The 10,874-nt window shown below is 45.3% G+C and overlaps 1 pseudogene; it reads right to left on the bottom strand.

Annotated features, from left to right (window-relative positions):
- Positions 1-748: 748 nt before the first annotated feature.
- LOC112620572 lies at positions 749-1,959 on the bottom strand (annotated as a pseudogene).
- Positions 1,960-10,874: the final 8,915 nt, after the last annotated feature.

Raw genomic sequence — 10,874 nt, 5'->3', positions numbered from 1 at the left:
TGTTGCCCAGGCTAGAGGGCAGTGGAGATCACAGCTCACTGCAGCCTTGAGCTCCTGGGCTCAAGCAATTCTCCTACCTCAGTCTCCTGAGCAGCTGGGACTGTAAGTGTGCACCACCATGCCTGGCTAATTTTTTGAATTTTTGTAGTGATGGGATCTTACTATGTTGCCCGGGCTGGTCTCAAACTCCTGGCCTTAAGCGATCCTCCCACCTCAACCTCCCAAAGTGCTGGGATTACAGGTGTGAGCCACCTTGCCTGGGCCCCATATGGCTTCAAAAACATGTCCCTGGAGAGTAGTCTGCTCCCACACTGTCACTAGATGTCATGGAGTCAATAAAATCTCCTGCGATTGTGTATCTCAGACATTTCTGTGTCTTTGATCCTCACCCTGGGACCCTAAGGGAAAAGGGCCTCAGTGTCAGTAACTCTGGGCCTCCCCTAAAGAGAAACGGAGATGGTGGCTCATCTAGGAAGTGGAGGAGCAGGGGGTTCCTGGTTCTCAGGCCACAAGTGATCTCTGCCCACCCAGGGCCTGCCCCAGCCTGCAAGTATTGCTGTGTGGTGGGAACACCTGCTTCCCTTGTGAACAGCCTTTGAGAGGGGGTCGTGGCCTTAGCTCCAGGGGTTCCTGGCCAGGGCTAAGTGCTCCTTCCGCAGAGGCCTGCACACATCTTACCCCTTTGACTTGTATTTCCGTGGCTTCCCCTCCCCACCTGCCCCCCAGACCTCCCTGACTGGCCAGCCCCTCAGTAGTCCTCCTCAGCTAGGGAGAGGAGCACGGCCTTGGGTGTGTTCTTGAAAAGAGTTGCCTGGTTCTGCTGCTGCCCCTTCTTCACCCAGTGGCCATAGATTTCGAAAGTGTAGGCATTGATGAGGCGGCACAGAAGCTGGAGGGTGTAGGGGTGAGTCTCGGGTGACGATGTTCCACATCACCGGCTTCACCCAGCAGTACTGGTAGTAGATCCGAACTGAAGCCAGCAAGGTCAGAGCGATCACCTGCAGGGCCAGGCGGAGAAGCTGGGCTGCAGCACCTCCAGTACAGGGACGCTCTGGGCTCGTTTGCCACGAAGCCTTTGGTGGCTTCTGCGGGGCCCTCCTAGTGTCCCCCACTTCCCTCTTGGCCAGCATCCGCAGGGACGAAGCCAGTGGGCTGCCACCTGCCACCTCTGAAGCCATCACAGGGCGGCTGGGAGGGGAGGGGTGGGTACTCTGGAACCCCGCTGGGTGTAAGGATCCCTGGGAGAGGAGAGGACTTAGAGGTTTGCGCTTGGGGAGCTGGCGGCAACTGCCACAGGGCCTGGGTTGGGACGCTTCGTACCTTCAACCTCCCCCGGGGGCTGAAGTGCCGCACTTCCTCCACCACGTACTGCTGGAAGAAGGGGTGTGCCAAGGCCTCTTCCGCTGTGCAGCAGCTCTGAGGTTGCACCACCAGGAATCGGGAGACCTGGGAGGGGAGGAGAGGGGAATCGAGAACGTCAAGGCAGGTCCCCTCCAGCATGTCAGGAGAGGTGGAGCCTCCCCGGGCAGGGGAGCCTGACATTGTGGCCCTGAGTCCAGGAGCCAGGCGGCCTGGCCTCTCACCAGGTCGTTCACCGTGTCCGAGTAATCATCCCACACGGGCGAGTCAAACTGGTAGTTGCTGCTGATGATCATCCTCAGCATCAGCAACTGCTTCCAGTGCCAGAAGGGTGGGGAGTTGGCCAGCAGCGTGTACATGATGACACCAGTGCTCCACTTGGACGTTGGAGGGCCCAGGGCCACTTACCCCAGCACCAGGGGCACCGACTCAGCCCTGCCTATTCCTCCCTCACCCAGCCCAGGCGGGTGATCCTCCTCCCCCAGCGCACTCGCATGTCCACCGCCTTCCCTTAGCCTGGATGGTCTCCATTCATGGAGCACTGGACGATCTCAGGGCCAGGTGACTGGGGGTCCCGCAGACCTCTGCAGGAACAGTCATCACCAGGACAGGTCAGCAGGGCGCTCAGAAGAGGAAGTCCAGGCCAGGCACAGTGGCTCATGTCTATAATCTCAGCATTTTGGGAGGCCGAGGCAGGCAGTTCACCTGAGGCCAGTAGCTGGAGACCAGCCTGCCCAACAAGGTGAAACCCTGTACCTACTAAAAATACAAAAAATAGATGGGTGTGGTGAAACATGCCTGTAGTCCCAGCTACTCACGTGGCTGAGGCAGGAGAATCGCTTCAACCCGGGAGGCGGAGGTTGCAGTGAACTGAGGTGGCCCCACTGTACTCCAGCCTGGGGGACAGAGCAAGACTATCTCAAAAAAAAAAAAAAAAAAAAAAAAAAAAAAGGAAAGAAAAGAAAAAAAAAAAAGAGGAAGTCTAAAGAGACAATGGAGATGGAACAGAAATGGTGCTTTGGCGGGGACTCCCCCAACATCCAACTTCAGGACCCAGGGCAGGGCGGGGTACTGCCCACAGGGCCACCAGTAACGGCCCATTGCTTCCCTGGTCACTAGTAGCCATCCTGGCCTGGAACTAGAGTAATAGGAACCTGGGAGAGGACTTACCTGAAGAAACGCCTAGCCCTGCCGGACGTGGGGGCTCACACCTGTAATCCCAGCACTTTGGAAGGCTTAGGCAGGCAGATCACGAGGTCAGGAGTGTTAGACCAGCCTGACCAACATGGTGAAACCCCGTCTCTACTAAAAATACAAAAATTAGCCAGGCCTGGTGGTACGTGCCTGTAATCCCAGCTACTCAGCAGGCTGAGGCAGGAGAATTGCTTGAACCTGGAAGGCAGAGGTTGCAGTGAGTCATGATTGTGCCACTGCACTCCAGCCTGGGTAACAGAGTGAGACTCCATCTCAGAAAAAAAAAACTATTTTCAAAAAAAAAAAAAAAAAAAGGTAAGAAACTGCACTGCATCTGGCAGAAAGCAGGAGGCCCCTGAGAAGGATTAGGCCCTCCATCCCAACCTTGCCAATTAAGCCTCATCCTCACTTCTGGCTGGCCAAGTCAGCTTCCGACAGGATCAAGCTTACTTCCCGTGGATTAGGCCCACTTCCGGTAGGTCAGGCCTCTTTCTGGAGAGTCTCCTCATTTCCGGAATACAGTATAGTGCTGGCTTCTGATGGATTAGGCTCACTTTTGGCATATCAGGCCCAAATCTGAGAGATCAGGACCTCTTCTCGGCTTCTCAAGTGTGAGGTAGGCCTCAGGCCATCCAGGCTTGGCTCTGTCACTTCCATGGCTACTGGGGAGGGGTAAACTTCTGAGGTTTTGGATGTCTCCCACTGTGGCCAGCAGAAGAGGTGGGGGAAAGACAAAGACTCATATTCTTGTCCAGATTGCTGGGGTGGGGGGAAGGCCCAGCCCACTGCCCACCCTGATATTGTCTCCATTTGGCTAAAGCTGTTAGAGGAGGCGGTGGTAAGGGCTGTGGCTGGGCTTTTCAGTTCTGGCTGGTATGGCTATTGCTGCTGTGCTACTGTACTGTGATTGTACAGCTTCCTTGTCTACTAATGAGTACTGTCAAGTAGGAACCCTTACTATGTGTTGAACACTGTCGGAGGAGATTTAGAATTCTCATTTAATCCTCCCATCAACTTTAAGGGATGCAGATGTTGTTAAAACCATTCTACAGGTCAAGAAATAGAGACACAGAAAAGTCAGTTACCTTACCCAAAATCTCATAACTGGTTACATGGCAGAGCTGTTCTGAGTTTTCTTTAAGCCTCTGTGGTCATACCTTACAGCTGCTGTTATGAAATGGAGCAGTTGTATTTTTTTTTTTTCCCCAGCTGCAGAATTCCTGTCTCTCAGAAGGGAAACCAATGCCAAACCCAGACTCATCAGGAGAGAAAAAAAATTTTTTTAATATCTGAGAGCACATATAAATGGTAAAGGTACTTAGGAACCCGTATTGATAGTAAAAAAAAAATTGCATATTCTGTGATCCAGTCATTCTACTAGGAATACATCCTGAGGAAGTCATCAGAAATGTGAGTACACATTTGTTCACAAAGATGCACACTGGAGCATGACTATATAAATGAGAAAGTGAAAATCATCCTCAAGTCCAATGATAAAGGGCTGATTTAATTATACATGTGGTTTAAATACATATCCCTAATATAATAATTGCTAAGATATGCTGAATGCTTACCATGTGCCACTCATTGATTTAAGAGCTATACATGTATTAACTCATTTAACCTATGTGATCGATTATAGCGTGATTGTATAGGAATATTTATGGCTTGAGGAAATGTTTATGCTCTATCATAATGAAAAAAGTGGATTACAAAACTACTTTTTAAAACTGTGTAGATCCATGTGTTTTAGTTAGAACTAAAACATGAAATTACTGTTTTTATTTTCTTCTTTGCCATTTGAAGAATTTTCCAGATTTTCTACACTAATAATCATTAATTACATTTTTTAAAAAAGATTTAAAAATAAAAACATAGGGTATTAGGCCATGCCTGAGGGCCTAATGCCCAAGTGAGTCCAGCTAGTGCTATGGCCACAGGGAGCCAGTGACCCCTGGGGCTGACCATGAGAGCTCTTGGCGAAGTGAGGAGACCCAATTGGGACCCCTCCCTACCGTGGGCCCCACCCACTGCCCTATTTGCTCAGAAGCTCTGCTGCTGTAAGAACCTGGCACCAGGGTCTGCGTAACCAGAGAAACCTACAGTCATTCTGGCCAGCACTAAAAACAGTCACAGAGGCTGACACTCTCAGGACTAAGATCAAAGGTCTTTATCCAGCTTTCAGAGGCATTCACTGTCTGGCACCTCTTGACTTCTTGGCCCCAGTTTTCTACTTTCCAAAGCCCTTCACTTCAGAAAGGCCATTTCCTCCTAACTTTCCCTGTACCCATGGTACATCCTTCTCCACATTTTCCAAACTTTCCCATCCTCTACTCCAAAAATATCTTTTTTGTTATTCCAAGCATATGGGTGAGGCTGACAAAACTTGTGAGCATATTGATGGAACTGCTATAAATATCAGCATAATAGCAATAACAATAGCTACCATTTATTGAGCACTTACTCATCCCATTTAAATACATTTATCCCATTTAATCTGTGTAGCTCGTCTGTGGGCAGATACTAGTGTCCATCTTTACAGATAAAAAATCTAAGGATAAAAGAGGTGAAGTAAATTTTCCAAGGTCCCCCCATCAATAAATGGTGGAAATAGCCAGGCGCAGTGGCTCATGCCTGTAATCCCAGCACTTAAGGATGCCAAAGCAGGTGGATCACCTGAGGTCAGGAGTTTGAGACCAGCCTGGCCAACATGGCAAAACCCCGTCTCTGCTAAAAATACAAAAATTAGCCAGGCCTCAGGGCAGGCGCTTGTAATCCCAGCTACTCGGGAGGCTGAGGCAGGAGAATTGCTTGAACTCAGGAGGTGGAGGTTGCAGTGAGCCAAGACAGAGCCATTGCATTCCAACCTGGGTGACAAGAGCAAAACTCTGCCTCAAAAGAAAAGAATAAAAAGTGGAAACAAACTTCAAACCCAGGTCTGTCTGTGCATCTCACAATGCACTTTCATATTCATGACCTCCCCAGATCTGTGAGGATGGCTGTGCAGGTATGATCAGCCCTCTTTCTAGCTGAAGACTCTGAGTATGGTTGCTGGAAAATGGTAGTGGGGGACGGAGTCTATTATAAGAATCCAGGTCTCTGGAATTTGAAGATGCAGAAGACATTCATTATGCTCACAGGCTTATCATGGCTGCCTTAATGTGAATTCAGGCCAATCCAGGATTCAGAATTTCATCTACTCTCTTAAGTGCAATTCTGAATTTATCAGTGCCCAGGAAAGGCACTGATGGAAAACGTCACACTGTGAATGGAATGTGAGATATGTGTATATATGTGTGTGATATATGTGAATATCTAGAACAGTCTCATGAAAAAGCATCTGCCAACAAGCTGGGCATAAAGAAATTTAAGATTAAATTTAAGGAGGAATATAAAGTTTTGCTTCTTTTTCTAAAAACACAAACAAGTAAAACCCACTCAGGTTTGATGAATGGGGAATAGAAATCTCCTCATTGTAAAGGTGTGACCTTTGACCCCAATTATAGGGAACTTAAACTACATCCTTGAGGAGTCCTGTGTTCTAGAATGGATGTGATGATAAGCCAGTGAGCAGTGATTATTCATAAGTCTGAATGGCTTGTCTTCCCACGCTGCAGTTCTGGACCGTGGCTGATCTATTGCTTTCTTACAAAACACTCATGAGCCATGAATTCATTGTGTTGGACTCCCAAGGCAGGCCCAGCCCTCTAGTTCACCTCTTCTCTACATTTCTGTATGAATATATTTGGTTCATTGTTTAGACTTGGCAACTTCCTGTCAATGTCCCAGGAGAAGCATACAGCAGACCAGAAGTGGAATGAGTTTTTTGTTTTGTTTTGTTTTGTTTTTGTTTTTTGAGACAGAGTCTTGCTCTGTTGCCCAGGCTAAAGCAACCTCCGCCTCCTGGGTTCAAGTGATTCTCCTGCCTCAGCCTCCCAAGTAGCTGGGATTACAGGAGCGTGCCACCATGCCCAGCTAATTTTTGTATTTTTAGTAGAGATGGGGTTTCACCATATTGGCCAGGTTGGTCTTGAACTCCTGACCTCAAGTGATCCACCCACCTTGGCCTCCCAAAGTGGTAGGATTACAGGCAAGAGCCACCATGCCCAGCTGGAATGAGTTTTCAGGAAACCCTCAAGCCAGGCTCTGTCTGATTTCACTTGTCACCAGGACTGAGGTCTCAGCCCACTCTCAGTGACCCCAAGCTCAGCCAGGCCCCTGTGTCCTGCTCAAGGCTTGACAGGGAGGAAGACTGCCAAGAGTATAGATCTAGCCTGAGGAGCTGATTGAAACAATTGCTAAAATATGTTCTTTACACACATACACCTGACTTTCTTTTCCTAGAGGGTATGGCATTCTTCTTAGAAGATGGCATTTATGATGTTCCCCTTCCTGAGTCCAAGTGATCTCATTGTTCAGTTCCCACCTATGAGTGAGAACATGCGGTGTTTGGTTTTCTGTTCTTGTGATAGTTTGCTAAGAATGATGGTTTCCAGCTGCATCCATGTCCCTACAAAGGACGCAAACTCATCCTTTTTTATGGCTGCATAGTATTCCATGGTGTATATGTGCCACATTCTCTTAATCCAATCTGTCATTGGGAGTTATACCTGATGTAAATGACGAGTTGATGGGTGCAGCAGACCAACATGGCACAAGTATACATATGTAACAAACCTGCACGTTATGCACATGTACCCTACAACTTAAAGTATAATAATAATAAATAAATTAAAAAAAAAAAAGAAGATGGCATTTATGAAAGAATATATGAGTATACTTTTTGTTTTCTCTTCATACATGGAGTGCACCCATCACCTGAGCAGTGTACACTGTACCCAAAGTGTACTCTTTTACCTCTCACCCTCTTCTCACCCCTCCCCCAGAGTCCTCAAGGTTCACTGTATCATTCTTATGCCTTTACATCCTCATAGCTTAGCTCCTACTTATAGGTGAAAACATACGACATTTGGTTTTCCATTCCTGAGTTACTTCGCTTAGAATAATGGCCTCTAGTTCCATCCAAGTGGCTGCAAAAGACATTGTTTTGTTCCTTTTTATGGCCAAGTTTTATTCCATGGTGTATATATTCCACTTTTTCTTTATCTACTCATTGGTTGATGGGCACTTAGATTGGTTCCATATCTTTGCAATTGTGAATTGTGTTGCTGGAAACAGGCATTTGCATGTGTCTTTTTCATATAATAACTTATTTTCCTTTGGATTGATACCCAGTAGTAGGAATTGCTGGATCAAATGGATTTCTACTTTTAGTTGTTTAAGGAATATCCATACTGTTTTCCACAGTGGTTGTAGTTTACATTCCCACCGGCAGTGTAAAAGTGTTCCCTTTTTGGCCGGGTGCGGTGGCTCACGCCTGTAATCCCAGCATTTTGTAAGGCCAAGGCGGGAGGATCACTTGAGGTCAGGAGTTCGAGACCAGTCTTGCCAACATGGTGAAACCCCATCTCTACTAAAAATATAAAAAATTAGCCAGGCATAGTAGTGTGCACCTGTAATCCCAGCTACTCAGGAGGCTGAAGCAGGAGAATCACTTGAACCCAGGAGGCAGAGGTTGCAGTGAACCGAGATCTTGCCATCGCACTCCAGCCTGGGTGAGAGGGCGAGACTCTGTCTCAAAAAAAAAAAAAAAAAAAAAAAAAAAGTGTTCCCTTTTCACCACTAGCATGTCATTATCTACTGTTTTTTGACTTTTAAATTGTAGAGGAGTATGGCGGTATTACATTGTGGGTTTAATTTGAATTTCCCTGGTGATTAGTGATGTTGAGCATGTTTACATATGTTTGTTGGCTGTTTGTATGTCTTCTTTTGAGAATTGTCTATTCATGTCCTTTGCCCACTGTCGAATGGGATTATTTGTTTTTTTTCTACTGATTTGTTTGAGTTCCTTATAGATTCTAGATACTAGTTCTTTGTCAGATGCATAGTTGGCAAATATTTTCTCCCACTCTGTGGGTTGTCTGTTTACTCTGCTGAGTATTTCTTTTGCTGTGCAGAAGCTTTTTAGTTTAATTAGGTCCCATTTATTTATTTTTGTTGCGTTCGCTTTTGGGGTCTTAGCCATGAATCTTTTGCCTAAACCAATGTCTGGAAGAGCTTTCCCTATGTTATCTTCTAGAGTTTTTATGGTTTCAGGTCTTGGGTTGAAGTCTTTGATTCATCTTGGGTTGACTTTTGTATAAGGTGAGAGACGAGGATCCAGTTTCATGCTTAGTGAGCCAGTTTTCTCAGCACCATTTAAGAGGGTGTCCTTTCCCCAATTTCTGTTTTGTGTGCCTTGTTGGAGATCAGTTGGCTGTTAAGTATTTGGCTTTATTTCTGGGTTCTCTATTCTGTTGCATTGGTCTATGTGCTTATTTTTATACCAATACCGTGCTGTTTTAGTAACTACAGCCTTGTAGTATAATTTGAAGTCGGGTAGTGTGATGCCTCCAGATTTATTGTTTCTGCTTAGTATTTCTTTGGCTATGTGGGCTTTTTTTTTTTGGTTCCATATGCATTTTAGGATTTTTCTAGTTGTGTAAACAATGGTGATGGTATTTTGATGGAACTGCATTGACTCTGTAAATTGCTTTGGGCAGTATGGTCATTTTCACAATGTTGATTCTTCCCATCATGAGCATGGAATGTGTTTCCCTTTGTTTATGTCATCTATGATTTCTTTCAGCAGTGTTTTTTAGTTTTCCTTGTAGAGATCTTACACATCCTTGGAATTGAACCATAGTTTTAAATGAAATTTTTAAGTTTGATAGTTAAGGAAATAGTGTTGTGAATTATTTTAAAGTAATGACTCTTTTCCAAAATAATTAGCCCTAAAATTTTGATAACAGTTTTATTGAGATATCACACACTTTACAATTCATCAATTTTAAGTGTGCAATTCAATGGTTTTTAGTATAGTTACAGAATTGTGTGACCATCACCACAATCGATTTTAGTACATTTTTATAATCCCCCAAAGAAACTTTGTATACCTTCTTTAGCTATCATTCCCCAATCTCCTCACCCCACCTCCCAGTCCTAGGCAACCACTAATCTTCTTTCCATCTTCATAGATTTGTCTATTCTGAACATTTCCTATAAAAGGAATCATAGAATATGTGGTCTTTTGTGCCTGGCTTCTTTCATTTAGCATAATGCTTTTAAGTTTCATCCATGTTGTGGCATGTATTAGTGCTTCATTCCTTTTTATGACAAATAAGATGCCATTGTATTGACATACTACATTTTGTTTAGCCATCAGTTGATGGACACTAGGTTCTTTCCACCTTTAGGCTATTATGAATAATGCAGATATAAACATTCACAGGCAAGTTTATGTGTAAACATATGCTTTCAGTTCTCTTGGGTAGACACCTAGGAATGTGTTAAAATAGTTAATCGGGAGGCTATTAGGCTGAGACAGCTCCGTCACTTTGGGTTCCTATGTAAGGAAGCCCAAACCCAATTCAATGTAAACAGTAAGTGAAACTAAAGCTTAACCTATCAGAAGCCACCAACTAACCTCTAACTAAAAACTTTCCACTATAACTAGTCAAATATTTTCTTTGTCTTGCTTCCACAAACACGTTAGAAAAAGTTTTCTCTTGCCTGCCTGCACTGAACTGCTTTTGGTCTGGTACTGCTGAATTCATGAATCACTGAATGCTCGAATAAACTCATTAAAATTTTGATGTGCCTCAGTTTATTTTTAATTAATTAATTAATTTAGATAGGGTTTCACTCAGTCACCCAAGATGGAGTGCAGTGGCATGATCTCAGCTCACTGCAGCCTCTACCTCCCAGGCTCAAGCAATCCTCCCACCTCAGCCTCCCGAGTATCTGAGACCACAGGTGCATGCCACCGTGCCCAGTTAATTTTTGTATTTTTGTGGAGACAGGATTTTGCCATGTCATGCAGACTGGTCTCAAACTCCTGAGCTCAAGCAATCCTCCTGCCTTAGCCTCCCAAAGTGCTGGGATTACAGGCATGAGCCACTGCGCCCTGGCCCTCAGTTTTTTTTTTATTTTTTATTTTATTATTATTATTTTTTATTATTATACTTTAAGTTCTAGGGTACATGTGCATAACGTGCAGGTTTGTTACATATGTATACTTGTGCCATGTTGCTGTGCTGCACCCATCAACTCGTCAGCACCCATCAACTCGTCATTTACATCAGGTATAACTCCCAATGCAATCCCTCCCCCCTCCCCCCTCCCCATGATAGGCCCCAGTGTGTGATGTTCCCCTTCCCGAGTCCAAGTGATCTCATTGTTCAGTTCCCACCTATGAGTGAGAACATGCGGTGTTTGGTTTT

Source organism: Theropithecus gelada, chromosome 3, assembly GCF_003255815.1.
Source record: "Theropithecus gelada isolate Dixy chromosome 3, Tgel_1.0, whole genome shotgun sequence".
Lineage (NCBI taxonomy): Eukaryota > Metazoa > Chordata > Mammalia > Primates > Cercopithecidae > Theropithecus > Theropithecus gelada.
Note: the sequence above shows the minus strand (reverse complement) of the source record. Positions and strands in the feature narration are given on the sequence as shown.